This window comes from Eulemur rufifrons, chromosome 10, assembly GCF_041146395.1.
Source record: "Eulemur rufifrons isolate Redbay chromosome 10, OSU_ERuf_1, whole genome shotgun sequence".
Taxonomy (NCBI): domain Eukaryota; kingdom Metazoa; phylum Chordata; class Mammalia; order Primates; family Lemuridae; genus Eulemur; species Eulemur rufifrons.
The window spans coordinates 34401830-34419053 of NC_090992.1; the positions used below are offsets into that span (position 1 = coordinate 34401830).

At 40.5% G+C, this 17224-nt stretch overlaps 1 protein-coding gene and 1 non-coding gene across 3 annotated transcripts in view; one reads left to right on the top strand and one right to left on the bottom strand.

The window, feature by feature from the left end:
* The window catches only part of ATG7 (autophagy related 7), a 236153-nt gene that overhangs the window by 81254 nt on the left and 137675 nt on the right, over positions 1 to 17224 (bottom strand). The gene's annotated exons all lie outside the window — the stretch shown is intronic.
* On the top strand, positions 6912 to 7073 carry LOC138393309 (U11 spliceosomal RNA). Its single transcript, XR_011235135.1, has one exon. It is a non-coding gene; the product is annotated as a U11 spliceosomal RNA (small nuclear RNA).

Genomic DNA, 17224 nt, shown 5'->3' on the forward strand with positions numbered 1-17224 from the left:
ACTGTGCATTAAAAAAATACTAGAGAACAGGTCTTGACACTAATATCGGCAATAATTGTCTCCTATCCACAAAAGTATTCATTTCTTCTACTCCACTCTGTAAACCTCACTCCCCCAATCCCAAGGAAATTCTCAACTCTAAGGTGATTCAGCTTTTAAAATGGCCTTTATTGTGGATCTCAAGCCTAGGTAATCAAGCTATGTCAACTGGTTCTCCATTCCTTCAGAGCCAACCCCACAGAACTCTACTGGATCAGATTAGCACGAAGCCCTTAGTCCTTTCCCTACCATACTGTCTGCCGAAGTGCCCAGTGGACCTTTTTATGGGTTTCATCTTCCTGTTCATTTTTAAGTAACAGCTTTACTGAGATAGAATTCATTCACATACCATAAATTCACTCATTTAAAGTGTACAATTTGGTGGGTTTTGGTATATCTAGAGTTGTATCATTAAATCACTCCCTTATTTCCCCCCCCAGCACCTCCCCACAAGCCCCTGGTAAACACTAATCTATTTTTATGTCACTGTGGATTTGCCTATTCTGAACATTTCATATAAACGGAATCTCATTTTTTAAAAATATTGTATTTTCTATGGATGCCAGTTCTTACGCTAGGAATCACAAACTTGGATGAAACCTGTGCTTGCCTTCAAAGTCCAACAAAAAACATCTGGTGAACGCTGAACTCCCAGGATTTTCTCTTGGGCATAGAAGCCACACTCATATTAAGTGGCAGAGGCCCTTTGTACCAGCGATACACTCACACACCAGGAGGCCCGTCAGCCCCTTGGGCTGAACTCTGGTAGGTAGATGCTACCCAGGGCTCCATTTCCTGTGACTGGGCCTAGAAATGTTGAACTTCTGTTTCATCAAGTTCCCATATCTGACCTACCCTTTTCAAAGGGCAGACACCATCATTGGTAAAAATTCAGAAGTTTTGGTTTTTAAATGTATGCATCCAATTTGTCTTTTTCATCCCATTAAGATCAAAGGAATATTCCTCTTGGGTTTCCAATAAGGTATTTGAGATTTTCCTGTGCCGTAATGACTGTACTTAGCAAATACGATGGGGGTGTACTGACGTCTCTCTACAGATCTGGAAAATAAGATTAGCTTTGAAGGAGGGCATTGGGAAGAGCTGGCGTGCCTGCAGGCCAGCAGCCATGCATAAATGTCATTCACCGAGGAGACTGCAGAAACGCAGTTGAGACAGGCAATTCCAGTTGCAGTCAAAATGACAAAGCAGCGGTCTCAGAAAATAGGATTTTAACTAAGAAACCTGGAACCTGCATAACTCTAGAAGACTGTTCACAGATGGCAGCCGGGCCCATGTGGAGTTGCAACTGTCTAGAAACTGGCAAGGCTGTCCCTCTGGAGAACAGAGAGATCTCTGTGGTAAGTGAGATATCACAGCTCCGTGAGGCGAACACTGAATCTTCCAATTACCAGTTGTCTCCCCATCTACATGTGGGGAGTGACAAAACAAACGGAACTGCCCAGTTCATATGTAAATCACTTGAGAGTTTTTTCTGTGGGAGTTAGTCCCAGCGTCTTTATACACTGGCAAAATCGAGTTTCTCAAGAGACAGGAACACGATGACCTACCAAAGCACAAATCTAGAGAACGGAGGTTTGGGGAATACGAAAACCGTAGTTAAACATGCGAAGGCCTGTCATTTAAGAAGGATTCAACAAGCTGTAGGCAGGCCCAACTAATACTGCACTACAAAGCAGTAAAGAACACAGGCTCTGGAGCCAAGCTACCTGCTCTAACACTTACTAGCTGCACGGCCCTGGACAACTGACTTGGCCTCCATGCCTCCATTTCCTCAACTGTGAAGCAAAGTGGTTATGAAGATTTAATGAGATAATCCAAATAAATGCCTAGTACGACGTCTGGGACACAGCAAGCTCTCCGAGGTTAGCCATTACCTCGCTGTCCAAAGGAGAAACAGACCACCCTGTGAAATGGGGAGGCCCCAGGAGTCCAAGTGAAAGCAGAGATTTGTCAATTGAGGGCCAAACACAAACTTGATGCTGTTGAATATACTTCACCTCCAGGGCTTCCGTGCCTGTTCAACTCTTACATACAATTCAAAATGAAAATGTTGTCTCAGTAAGTTAGCATGTTTTTTGTATATAACTGTTTTTTTTTGCCCTGCCATTCAACTAACGTATATTTTTCTGAGTACTCATGCGCAAATCACATTTTAGTCTACGAGGGTACAAATGGGTCCTTGCCCTCCAGAACCTTAACATCTAATTGGGAAGAGAGGATTAGAAAACCACATAGTTAACTGGTGATTCAAACATATTTGTTAGATTTAGGCCAACCATCCATTTGGTGCTCGATTTTCTACTAAAGAGCCATAAGCAAGCGAAGGGCCAGGAAAATCACTCCATCCTATGGACCGTGAGACGCTTTCAGTACAATAAACTAAAAGCAACTGTACTCTCTCTCCTACTCTTAGGCTCAATCTCTCTCCTCTCCGTCCCCTTCAAGGTATGGCCAAGTGCTGTGAAGGCCCCGGGATCTTTCAGCCTCAAATTCTCAGCCTGGTGTTTTGGCCGCCCATGGTGGCAGTCGGCGAAGGCAGATGCAGCGGCCTCCATGTGACAAGTCCACACTGCCTTCCCACACAGCGCCTTTGAAGACTTGTCCATGGCAATTACTGCTTTATGCTGTCTCTCCCTCCTATTTATGAGTTCAGTGAGGGAAGGACAGTGGGTTTGTTCATCTTATCATATGGCACGCACCCCCCATCCCCGCAACCATGACATTTTCTTTCTGTGACATTTTAACTACAGTTCTGGGCTTCTTTCAGGTTTCATGGGGTCTGGTTGCTACATTTTAAGTACATTACTCTGGTGTAAGATATCAAGTAGGGGAGAGAGGCCCCCAGGGTCTGCCTTGCATTTTGCGGACAAATATCCAGAGACAGGGAACATCAGGAGACTCCATTCCTATTGGAACAGTCCCCAGTTTACTGATTGTTCTGTTGCCTCAAGAAATTCATAGCACCTTCAGGCAGGAGAACAACAGTGTGGCATTTATTGAAATCCACATCTGGTAGCAATTTGTTCAACAGCAACCAGCTTTCCACCCATCCTTCTCTTCAGTCGAATGATCCACGGGGGCCCATAACAACCCACAACTGTTCATTTGTGCAAGGCCTACAGTGTGTTGTTTATGTTCCTAATTATAGATCTGGGTTTATCAACAAGTTTCATTCTGGCAGGTAATTTTTTAGACAGCCAAGGACACTAAAGGCTCTTGTCCTGAGGCAGAGGCGCTGTCACTGACCATGGCCACCTGGGCTGAAAGATGAAGCTGCACACTGCCCTCAGGCTCCCCGACTCCCGAGTCCACACTTGGTCAGCAGAAGCAGCCAGGGCACTGCTCTTCCCCACTCCAAGAGGTGTGGCCCCACGATGGTGTGCAGGAGCGTGGACGGAGGAGTAGCCAAGCTTTAACCTAGAATGAGACTTCTGTGTACTCTGGAGAAAGGAAGCAGAACTATACTCCAATCTCAGGGACACTTTTCTTTCTTTCTTTCTTTAAGGGGGCAGTGGTGAGGGAGACTATGCAGCTAGTTTGCTAAAAGATTCAATGAATAAAGAGTTCTTTTCTGGTATTTGTGGTTAGGTGAGAAGAAATCTAGAAAGCAGGGTAAGCCAAGGCCAAGGGCAAACCTGGGGACTGGAATTTCATGATTTGCACTAAACTCCTTAATATGAATTGCCCATAGAAAAGCAGAGTTGTTTGAAAGGGACAGGAACAAACATGGGAATAGAATTAAGAGCAGAACGGGCTTAAAACGAACTTCTTTCATGTGTGTCCATCATCCATCCACCCAGGTCAGCCCCTCCCTCTGGAGGGGGGTCTGTCCCCCATCACTCCAACCATGTGATTCTGAGGGAGGCTGCCAACCACCGCACCCCGCCCCTGGCCCAAGCTGGCCAATCACAGCAGCCCTTCCCTGTCTAGTGTAAGAAATCCCGAGAAGGCATGTGACCCAGGCCTGGCCAATCACAGTCCTTATCTGGGATTTTCCTTTTGCTGCCACTCAGAAAGATTTCTTAAAGGAAGAATGAGATTTTGGAGTTACTTGAGGCCATGTGTCTTGGTACATGGGGAAAAAAAGAACCTATTGGCAGTGAGAGAGAGAATAAAGCCAACAGAGAGAGAACCAAGATGAGCAGTAAAGACAAAGATGGTCCTGTCATTAAATCTCCCAATCTAGGATGCTTAGGGCCAGGATCCCATGGCCTGGTTTCATGAAGCAATACTCTTCTATGCTAAAACCAGTTCAAGCTTTTGGTTTCTGTCATTTGTAACCCGGGTACAGATGGCTACAAAAGGTTTTTCATTGAAAATGATTGCTATGATGATAATTAAATAAATATAAGTAAACACACTCTGAAAAATATAAGATGCACCCCAGTGTCAGATACTGACCACATGGGACACAGTTATGGGTGGCAGATGGGGCACCAGAAAATTCCAATAACCTGATGTTGGGCAGTGAATTTTAGAAAACTTTTTATTTTGGAGACCTTTGAAGATAGACAGATGGAATGGTATGATGCCCTCTCATACTTCCCCATGGCCCAGTCCAGGAGAGCAATAGTTTTAACCAACTCCCCCTAGAGTACAGTTGGTTCACCATGACTGTACCAGGGTTCCAGGCCTGAGCCGTCCCTTGACTGACTGGATTTAGAGGTAGGGCCCTGATAATGGGGTAGAATCTCACAGGAGGAAGTTCAAAAGTCAGGAATTCATGAATTCAGTCTTTGTCAGGCTTGTAGTCTGCCCAGATACCATGACCTGGCATGTGCCTCATTCTTTTAGAGGCTCATTTATGATGTCTTAATATTGTCCATGGATGTATATTTTGTCATTGTAAGTATCAATGTAAGAAAACTCCATTAGTGTTGAAAATAAACCAGCTACAAAAAAGTATTTTGAATGTTAACACCAAGTTTCCCCTATGGGCTAAATTAAGGGGTTTCCTTCCTTTTATAATTCATTTACAAAAACAGATCATAGACCTACAAAGAAATAGTCCTCTGGTGTACTTAATTCAGGGTACAGATAAGAAGATGGTCAAAACCATGAAATCTAGACATTAATGACTTATTCTATCATTATCATAGAATGTTAGGTTGGAAGGGATATAGTAATCTCCAACCCAATTGAATCAGGCTTTCTAGTGAAGGTGTGGTCTAAACACTAGTATTTTTTAAAAAGCATCCCAGATGATTCTAATGGGCAGCCAAGGTTGAGAACCACTGCTCTAACCCAGCCAATACTTTTGTTTAGCAAATGAGGATGCTGAGGCCCAAAAGTATGGGACTCTGACCAAGTCAAACATCTGAGGTCAGAATACAGGTTGCTGGGTTCTATCCTATTTTTCAAGTAAATAACTAGGTTATCCTATTGTGCTTCCTTTTAAGATGCTATATTAAGTATAACATACAAGAATTTTTAGAGGTGAAGTAGAGAAATAAACCATCAGGAAAGAAGAATCCATATAAGTAATAAATATAACATGTTTAACCTCATGTTGATCAGGAAAGTGCCCATTAAAAGCCTACTGTGATACTGTTACACACTTAACAGATTGGTAAGAATTAAAAAATATGACAGTATCCAGATTTTGGCAAGGATATAAAAAGACACAGAAACTCCCATACACTACTGGTAATCAGGTAAATTGGTAAATTGCTTTGGAAGACAGCTTGTCATGATCTAATAAAGTTGAAGATGCACATTTTCTATGACCCAACAATGCTGGTCCTAGGTAAGCAACCTACAGTATGCATTCCCAATGGGAGTGATGTCACCCCTGACCCAAGGAACAAAAATGAGTGGCCCTCCAAAGCTCACCCTACCCAATAAAATCCTATTCTTCAGTGTTAGTTAAATTTAAATTCTAAAGTTTTTTCCCTAGGAGAAGTGATAATGAAAAAAAGGCTGAGAAATACTGACCCAGAGAAATGTTGCACATGAACCCCAGGAGATACATACAGCAATGCTGCAACCAGTACTCTTTATTACAGTCCAAAACTGGAAGTGCTACAAATATCCATCGATAGTAGAGGAGAAATTGTGGTATATCCGATATAAACAAACTTCAGTGGCACACAACATGGGTAACCATCACAATGTAGAGCAGAAGACGACGCAAAAGATCATGTACAGCATAATTCCATTTATAAGAGTTCAAAGCCGGGCAAATGGAATTACATTGTTTAGGGATCCATACACCAGACTGAGGCTATAAAGAAAAAGCAGTTACTTTAGGGCTGCAGTCAGGGAGCAAAACATGAGATGCATTAAGGGCAATAGGATATTTTTTCCGCCTGGGTGTTTATATCATACTTGGTCTTTAAATTACATATAATGTTTTATGCTTTTTTTCTGCATCTGTTATAGCTCATTTGAAAACATTAAAATATTAAAAAAAAAAGCAGGGGGGAAATTTTATCTTTGCCATTTTAATTGTCCTAAAGCATTGTTTGGATCAAGTTATTCCTCAACTCTCAAGTAATAATACAAACCACCTCAAATGTGCACGGTGCTTTCAGACTTTTACATAATTTCATTTGCACTTCAGCCTTACTAAGAAGGAGTCAGAATCCAATTCCCAAAGGAGGTAATTGCTTATGTTAGGAAGACTGGTAGGAATACCAGGCCAATCCCATGGAAAAGGAAACAGGCTTTGACAAGCAGGACCAGCTGAACAAAGTCTGGAGGTGGGAGAGAGCACAGCAACAGTATGCACAGCCGAACTGAAGGGAACGTGGGGACACGCTAGAGGAAAACCTACATCAGCTGTCCTTTTAAGGAGTTAATTTCAAAACAGGTAAGAATATTCTTTTTATTAAAAAAAACCCACAATTTTAAAAAAGGGCTGTCGTGAGTGACACATGTAGGGCAACTCAATTGTTCTTCGCGTGGAATCAACATCATGAGATTTTGGAAGAATAATTTTTTGATAGTTGGGCAGCTGGTGACCGTAAAATAAAATAAAATCACGATTTAATCAAGCAGTTGTCATCGTTCATATTACAAAGTTTTTTACACAGATTTTTTGAAAGATAAAATGTATTCTTATACACTGACTGAAATAAAATAGTTCTTTATAGGTTCTTCTACAATAAAATCACTTGTTGCTAATCTCTTTGACGCTCAAATATCCATTTAATGTGAATTATAATTTTAATAGTTAATGATTGTTTAAAGTTCAAGACATCTATATTCAAAGACCTATAATATTATATGTCCAGCAACTTTTTTTTTTTTTTTTGAGGCAAGTCTCACTCTGTCACCCAAGCTAGAGTGCAGTGGCATCATCATAGCTCACTGCAGCCTCAAACTCCTGACCTCAAGCAATCTTCTTTCCTTGGTCTCCCGAGTAGCTAGGACTGTAGGCATGCACCACTGTACCAGCTAGTTTTGTGTGTGTGTGGTTTTTTTGTAGAGACAGGGTCTCACTATTGTTGCTTAGGCTGGTCCAGAACTCCTAGCCTCAAATCATCTCTTTGGCCTCCCAGAGTGCTGGGATTATGGGCGTGAGCCACCACACCTGGCCCAGAAACATTTTTATTAAAAGAAAATCTATAGTGGTTGTCCAATTGGTTCACTTGTATTTAGCTTACAATAAACTAATGTTTATGTTACACTTCTAAAGATTTCAAAGCACATAACACCACCAACTTTGTGGGGTAATTGTTATCATATTTTACAGATAAAACCCAGAGAAGGGGAAGTGATGCAACCAGGGAATGGACCAGGCGTAAATTCCAACGCTTCAGAACCCATGTGCTAGACTCCTTCCACTGGACCACCCTGTTTCTAGGCCCTTGCTGCTAAGGGCTAAAGACAGCTCAGGTTACCATGATTCCAGCCGAGCTATCATGGCACTGAAGCGCAACGTTTTATGTCCACAGGTTATCATTAAAAGACAGAGGAGAAAGGCAAGGGGGAACAGAGTGTACATAAACCAATATTTGGGTACAGAAACTTGAAATAGTTATCTCTAAAAGGTTGGTTCTGAATTTGCGCTTTAAAATATCAATTCAATGCTTAGAGCTGAAGCTAGACCAGAACAACATAAATGTTGTGTGTGCCTTTTATGAAAGTAAAATATTTTAAAAATCCTTTTTAAAGCCAAATTTATTTCTTTTAAATAAAATCCTAGGCAGAATTAGGTATAGCCTCTCCCAAAGTAGATTAAAGTAGGATAAACACAAATACTTTTAGTAGCAAATTAAAACAAAAAAAACCTCCCATAGCAGTTTACTTATTTGTAATTAGGAACTCGATAATTTTGTCCTGCAACAATAAGATATAGATATTTCTAGCTTAACACTGATTTTTTTTTTTTTTTTTTTTACTGGAAGCTGAATAAAAGCAAGTGGGGGCCAATTCTTTATTTCCCTTTACAATTTAGGGAAAAGTAGAAGCCAGGAAGGAAGAAGCTATCTGTCAGCACTCCTTTCCTAATGGTAGAGATGGAACCAGAAGTTCCTCAGCGAGTAAAATCTCATCCCCACAGATTTTATTAGAAGCCAGTTTAAGAGTAAGAAATCACAGTGATGCTGGCTGGCCCGGCCCCAGGATGTACAGAGAAAGAAGTCACACGATCTGAGAATGCATTGTAAGGAAATAGACAAAAAGCAAAACTGCTTTTGGAAACTACTCACTATGAAAGTAGAGATACTCTCTATAAAGGTGGATGCACCTGTATCATGTTCCTCTCTGCTCCCAGGCTTATGAAGTGTATTGTAAACCTTAGGATGTAGACAAAAACTGAGCACAGCGAGGTTTAACAATGTCCGATTAACTTAAGTTAATCCACTTCTCTGAGCCTCACCAACCTCACTCGTAAAATGAGATTATATCCATCTCATAACAATCTTGTGGGCATCAAAACGGTAGGTTCAAAGGTGCCTAAAAATCACAGATAACGTAGTCAACATTAGTTGCTATAGCTGTCTTGGTACTTTTCGCCAGAGATCTTGGATGCTGTCATGCTGTGGATCATTCTGGAATGCCTTCTCTTGTTCTCCCCTCCTACACTTGGGAGTTCCAACCTTCAAGGCCCAGTTCAAAGCCTAACCCTTACCTGGAGCCCCCTCTCGCACCGTATTCTCCTGAAACCCTGCAGCACTTACTGAACCACGTACATACCCACCACCCTCCAGTCTCAGTTACTTTTCCATCCTACCTCCCCATCTATACCACGTCAGTCTGCTGAAGGCCTGGCTTGTACCTCTTTGATTCCCACACCACTAGGAACTTGGCAAAGGGTTGATAAATATTTGTTGACTGATAGAAGCCATGACAAAACATCAACAACATGTAATTTTAAAAAATACACACCTTAGGATATTTCACAGTCCCTTCCCTCCCCGCTCCCCCATAGCTAACTGAGAAGCAAGATGGATCAAAACTAAGAGCTCAGAACCAAAAATCAACTTCATTTTACAGCCTCACAATATGGAAACCCCCCAAATTCAACACATAGCAGCTGTTATGTTTGCAAGTGAGAAGGGTCAGCTGTAAAAATACAGCCCTTAGGGCAAACTGCAAGAACACCTCCCGGGGAAGCCTCCACTGCTGATGCAAAGTCAGGAAGTGGGCGCAGCAGCACCCCTGGCCAGAGCTCTCCACTTCCTGATCTCCAAGAATTCCTTTAGTTTTCACTTTCTCTCTGACAGACTAATCTTGAAAAACCCCTCCTACCCAACAAAATGCACTAATTTATCTTATTGTTTTAATAATTCAAAGGGATTCATAACTGTGAATCAGAGCTTCCGATGCAGTCTGGCAAACCAGTACGCCATTCCACTCTGAGACAACAGAATTTGGTTAAAAACCAAAAAATCTTGATTAGTTGGCCAATGTAATCTTCTCCAGTCTTAAGTGTTTTATTTCTGCTTGGCTTTTCAAAACACTGAAAATAGCTTTCACAGTCCCATTCCTACTTCCTCAAAAGCCTCCGGCACTAGGGACCCTGGATAAAGGGTGGGCAGGAACCTGGCTCAGGGCTGGCTGGCTCCTAGGGCTGTCCCGTCAGACCAGGATGCCCGGGAGATTCCCAGAGAAGCAGCTCAGCTGGAAGAGGGCTGCCTGGAGCAACAGGACCTCGGGGCATGTTGCCTAATAAAATAATAACGGTCTCCTCATGTAGAGAAGAGGACCAGGGTGTCAAGGGAGTTGAACAGATACACTTAAGTTTATATACCAAGTGACCAGTGCTTAAGTATTACTGGAAAAAACTCTAAGTGTAAAGTTACCAACTTCAGAAAAAAGCAAACAATGGTTTAAAATCCTGTGAACTACCGGGAAAACTGGGACATGTACTGGATTTTAGGTGGTATTATAGAATTATTGTTCATTGTTCTCTGTTGATACTGTTTACATTGAAGAATGTCCATATTTTAGCAGATTCATGCTATAAATTTAGGGATGAGGTATCTCTGTATATGGAATTTGCCTTCAAATGGCTCAGCACACAAATGTGCAAGTGTGTATGTGACATGATGTCACGCTGAGGGAGGCGCGTGTGGGCATGCATGCATTCAGAGAGAGAGAAACCAAGTGTGGCAAAATGTTAATTGTTGAATCCAGATAGAAAACATATGGAAGTCCACTGTACTTTTCATTCAACTTTACTGCACGTTTGAGAATTTTCAAACTCAAAAGACTTTTGGCGGCAGGGAGGGTGGGGGGGGAAATCCTGGGGTAAAGAGGGAAATTTTAAAAATTCAGACTCAAATTGGGATTTGGATCTTCCAAATACTTGCTTAAACTTACAAAAATAGATAGCAAAGCACTCTCATCTTCCCCTAACCCCTCCATCTGTGATATTTTCCATGGCTATGGCTGACATCCCGAAATTCTCTCCCCTCCCAGAAGCACTCAAGGGAGGCATCTGGGCCCCTTCCGTATTTCTCCCCAGGATTAGAGGCTACCCATAGTACAAAAAGGGTTAAACAAGGTGAGCAGAGATTATTGCTTTGAAAACTGAAGCACAATAAAAATGGAAGAGATCCTTATCATAATCTACACAAAATTCATTCCCATGAACAATGAACCAACACCCTATGACAGCCTGTCACAGACAGAAAATCCATCTCTCTGCATGCTGAGAGCCAGAGAAAGAAGAGGAGAGAAAGAAGAAGTGCCCCAACTATGTGCATAAGGGCTATACGCTTCCTTGCACTCTCTTAAACATCTGTATTGATACATGATTCACACACCATACAATTCATCCATTTAAAATGCACAATTCAACGGTTTTAGTATTTCACAGTTGTGTAACCATTATCGCTAAGATTAGAACATTTCATCACCTCAAAAAGAAACCCTCCCCTGTGAGCAGCCCCTCCTCCTTTTCCCCTAAATGCCACCCCCACAGTCTGGCAACCATTAATCTGCTTTCCAACTCTACAGATTTTAAAATTCTGGATAGTTCATATATGAAATCCTACTATGTATGTAGCCTTTTGTGACTGGCTTCTTTCACTTAGTATTATGTTTTCAACGTTCATCCACATTGCAACATGTATCAGTAGTTCTTTCGTTTTTACTGCCTAATATTCCATTATTATTCCAGTGTAATATTCACATTGTATTCATCCATTCATCAGGTGATGGATATCTGGGTTGTCTCCACTTTTCGACGATTATGAATAGATAACGGTGTTATACGCACTTGTGCACAAGTTTGTGTGTGCACGTTTCCATTTCTCTTGGCTGCATATCTAGGAATGGAATTCCTGGGCCATATGGTAATTGTGTTTAACTTTTTAAGGAACTGCTAAACTGTTTCCCAAAGTGGCTGCACAATTTTACATTCCCACTAATAGTGTATGAGGGTTCCAATTTCTCTATATCCTTGTCAACACTTGCTATGGTCTATCTTTTTGATTATAGCCATCTTGTTGGGTATTAACTGGTATCTCATCAAAGTTTTGATTTGCATTTCCCTGATGGTTTTGAACACCTTTCATGTGATTACCGGACATCTGTGTATCTCTTTGGAGAAATGTTTATTCAAATCCATTGTCCATCTTTAACTGAGTCATATGTCTTTATATTATTGAGTTGTAAGTGTTCCCTATATATTCTGGATACCAGTCCCTTATCAGATATATGATTTACAAAAAGTTATTTTCTCTCATTCTGTGGCCTGCCTTTTTGCATTCTTGAAAGCACAAAGTTTTAAATTTTGATGTAGTCCCCTTTGCCTATTTTTTCTTTTGTTAGGTGCTTTCTTATATAATGCTCATGGTAATTGTGAGTAGGAGTCATTAATCCCAGTCTACAAAATGATGAAAATGAAGCCCAATGAAGTTAAGTAAATGACCCAAAGTCTCACACAGGGCCACTGCACATGGTCCTGCCTGGCACAACCCACACAGCAGAACACAGGAGTCTTGGCTATATGTTGGAGCCGGGATATGAACTCAGACCTTCTGCGCAGGCCAGAGTTCTGGCTACTCACACACTCTGAGTATTACAGTGTAAAATGGCTGATTTTTAAAGAAACTCCTCAGATATTATACATTCAACCTTCTAAGGATGCTGCCATTACTTAAAATGAGGGGTTTTGGAGCTCATCTTTGGAAGCTGTACTGAGAGGTGGTTAGTGGTGTGTTTCATGAACATATGGAATTATGGCCAGGGTGGACTTGAGTTTATTAAGGAGCCAAAAATCCTGGGTGCCAAGTCCATAGAATGAGGCAAGTTATTAGGCTGGATTGTACCATGTTGGATTTATATGTCCCTCTACACACGCCAATCAATACGAAGTATGAGAAATGTTTTATTAAGGCTCAAAATAGATCTAAATCTCAAAAGAATGTGTCCAGAAATGTTTCGAGCAATGGCAGCCAGATATAATAGATATCAAAGAATATTTATAAAATGTATAAAAGGTAATCGCTTTGTTACATTTTTAAACATTTTAATATAAAGCAGGACCATCTTTTTCTTTCTTGGTTATACCTGGTATATTTGAATCAAAAACACTGAATTAGTAGAGCTAAAAAGGGTCTCACATATGGTTCAATCCCCTCATTTTAAGCAGGGTAACAGGCACAAAACACTGAAGTTCTCATTCAAGGTTACTCACGAGAACCAGGACTAAAATTTCAGGACTCGGTTCCCATGTTCTATTTCTTAATGTTAGCTGTCTTTACTTTGCTTTTAGCATTTATGATCTTCCCCCTTCTCTCTCTCCCATACACTTCTAAGTGGATTATACCATCCAAGACTTCTTTTTTGAAGGGTGGAGAACTCTGCCCAAACTTCATTGTCTATTCTCCAGTTGGATCCTTCCCTAATACCAATTTATTTAAACATTTCAAATCCATGTAGATAACGCTGACAGCAAATAAAAGGAACAAATTTTATAAAGTGAGTTCTAAAGGAGATACTGCCAAGCTCTATTTCAAAAACCAGGCTCTGGTTTCCAATCTAAGAATCAAATGGCTTTCTGCCTGTTTCTGCCTTTCCTCCCTCACTTAGGAGAGAGGCCAAGGCTGAGTCTTGAGGGATTGCTTCATGAGGAAAAATCAAGGCAGGGCACAGTCCCAGGATGGCCAGCGCAGGTTGGAAGTTAGCTAGCAGAAGGCTCTGGGAAAAGGGAACTGGCTTCATGATCAGGCTAGCTCAGTCCCCAGAGCGATTTCTCTCCATTGGAAACAGGTCTGAGTGCTGACACGGGGGTTTCCCACAGCTTCGACTGGCCTCTAAAGGCATATTTGTCATCAGAGGCTCTTGATGAAGCTGTACATAAATATCTGACTGTTGTTAAATACAAAACAAAACAAAAAAATATTCCACAGGAACAAAATCAAAACCAGCTGTGAGGGGGAGAGGCCAAAAACCCAGTGTAAGTGCAAAAGGCTCAGCAGAAACACTTGTTAATTGTGTTATTTACTTTGCTGAATAGTAAATTGCTGTGCCAATGAAGTCATATCACATGACCATAATGTTTTTCATATGACTCTTCTGCTATGAAAGAAATGGGCATTTTATTTTCTAGAATTCTGAGTTCTATAGTGGATGAGTCAGGATCTGAATTTTAGTTTGGAATCAAGCCATCAGCTCAGCCCTGTTCATTTCTGCTGGCCTGTTTATGATTTCACAGCCTATGTTATAGTTGTTGCTAAACTTTTTTAATGACCATTCATCAATCCCCAAAATCTGCAGAAAGGAAGTCCTGTTTAGCAAAAACTTAAAAAAAACGCAAATTATATTAATGGAGCACTGTAACTGCAGCCCTGAAATCATAACTACATGGTTCAGCATTCAATACTGATTACAGTCAAGGCAAGGGAATAAGACAGCCTAAAATTAATCCTGGAATCAGGGAACTTGCAAATTTTCATGAATAAGAATGAAGTATTTCACGGAAGTTGGGTTATGGGGTTTGGGAATTTGAATTTCTCAAGGATATACCAATATAGCTTGTTTTATTAACCCTCTTATGAATCAGTCTTCTCTTTAGTTAGATTGAATTGGAAAATATCTTGGTATTTCTCACTTTGAACCCTCAGTTGGAACAAAATAAATACATGTGGACTGAAACTTATTCTATTCATAGGATGAAAACCCTAAGAAGATAAGTCATAGCAAATTTTATGAAACATGGCCAAGGCATTCATATGTTTGATTAGACTGACCCTTTCTTCAACAAATGCAGCAATTTACAAAATATTTGGTGAGAACCTCAACAGCTCTGCAACTTAGACACCTTGTTGTTCATCAACTTTAAGCTTGTTTGCTTGGGTTCCAAGTAGCATAAATAGAAGTATAGGAGGAATTAGGAAATCAGGGTCAGTCTCCAAGTATCCAAACCCATTCTCAGTAAGAGCCTTGATAATAAAGGTCAGAACTTTATGCAAAATTCCCTAATTCACATGGTACCATTTTAAGAGGGTAGGAGGCTGAGTGGGCCCTTTTCTCCTTGGGGCCTTCTAATCCTCCATGGGCAGAATGTAACTATAATTTGGCAGCCAGAAGGGTTATATACAAAGAATATGGGTAGCTGTCCAAGTCCCCTTTGTTATGGAATATAATGTTAGCAAAGGCAAATGGCATTTATGTGGCAAGTATTTAAAATTTTTAATCTGTAACTTCAGATAAAATTAATCTACCATGCACATTTTTCATTTAAATTTTTTTTTTTTATTGCATCCTAGTTCTCAAGCCTCTCCTCATTGTGCTAAATGGAAAAGGATAATTCTCCTTTATCTGGCAATGTCAATTTACCAGCGCTGTTCTTTTTCTCCAAGCTCCATCTCCATTCCATCTCCAATGCCATCCAGTCATTTTCAGTCACTTATCCCATCACCTCAAAATCATTACCCCCCAGAGCAAACTCATCTTTGTAAGTCTGGGCTCCCAGTACCCACTCTGCATCTTGCACCTTGACCCCTCCTCCGATAAAAACTCACTTGGTAATTTGCCTGCTAATCTCAATAGCAATATAATTATGCCAGTAACCTAGATTAAAATCATTTTGGGGTTTTGGTAATGGATAGGGGATGGGTATAAAAATTGGGTTGCATTTGTCAATCTCACTAAATCTGGATGATTCTATCTTCGATATATCTTCTACTCCATTATTATGTGCCAGTCCCCAGTAGGATTGGCTTTGCACTCAAACGGTATTTGGGGGAGACAGACCACAAGTGCTAAAGAATATGGAAAACTTTAATAGCATCAAAACTTTTTTCTTTAAGTAAACAACTATGACCTTACTACAACATGGATGAACCTTAAAATCATAAAGATGTCAGACACAAAGGGTCATGTATTATTCCATTTATGTGATGTGTCCAGAATAGGCAAATCCATATAGACAGGAAGTAGATTAGTGGTCCCCAGGGGATAGAAGAAGGACGATACCAATTAACAGGTATAGAGTTTGTTTCGGGGGTAATGAAAATGTTCTAAAACTTAGAAAGAGTGGTAATGTTGCACGACTCTGAAAGTACTAACCACCATTGAATTGTACACTTTAAAATGGTGTGTTCATAATTATAGTATGTGAATTATAACTCAATAAAGCTGTTATTTAAAAAACATTATCTTGATTTCAGGTAACTCTGGCTACCACATCAGACTACTTGATTTTGAATGACACACTAAAGACTCTTGGCCTTGGAGATCTTCGTTCAGTTTAGAATGCCCTACGCCTCTTGCCCTCCCCTTCTCTACTCTTCCTCTGCCAAAATTCAACTTTTTTTTTTATTTGGTAGAGACAGGTTCTTGCTCTGCTGCCCAGGCTTCAGCGCAGTGGTGCGATCATAGCTCTCTGCAGCCTCGAACTCCTGGGCTCAAGTGATCCACCTGCCTCAGCCTCTCAGCCTTTGGAGTAGCTAGGGCTACAGAAGTGTGCCATCCCATCCTGCTAAGCTTTTTTTTTTTTTTTTTAACTTTTTGTAGAGACAGGGTCTCACTATGTTGCCTTAGGTTGGTCTTAAACTCCTGGTCTCAAGTGATCCTCCAGCCTTGGTCTCCCAAAGTGCTGACATTATAGGCGTGAACCACTGCACTTGACCCCAACTTTTATTTTTAAAAACACCCTACTCATCCTTTAAAACTAATTGAAATACTTGTTCTCTTCCTGTGAAGCCTTCTTTGACATCCCTGCTCTCCTGGGCAGAAGTAACTGCTCTCTAAGCACTTTATAAATAACTAAAACATTTTTGCTGATATTAGAGCTCACTATTTACATCTCAGCTTCTCATACTGGATTATGAGCCCATGAGGGTCAGTGTCTCATTAACTTCTGTAATCAGTTATTAGCATAGTGTTTGGTATTAAATTTTCAAAAGACATTCAGTAAACTTTTTTAAAAAAATACATATTTTATAAATAAGATATAGAATGATACTGTCACATATAATTATCTAGTTGAATCTTTTCCAATTTCAATGTTGACTGATGAAAACAGTTATCTTGACTGTGTTGCTAAAATAAATAAACCTTTCTATGTCAAATGCAGAATTTTACATTTTTATTACTGAACATCTGTAAATGCACTGGGAATCAGCACATAAATCAAAACACCTTTACACAAACATGTATACTTTGATGTGTATATAAACATATACATGTTTATATTGCTTATACACACACACACTTTTCAAAGTCATACAAAATGATGTAGGCAAGATGATAATTTTTGCTG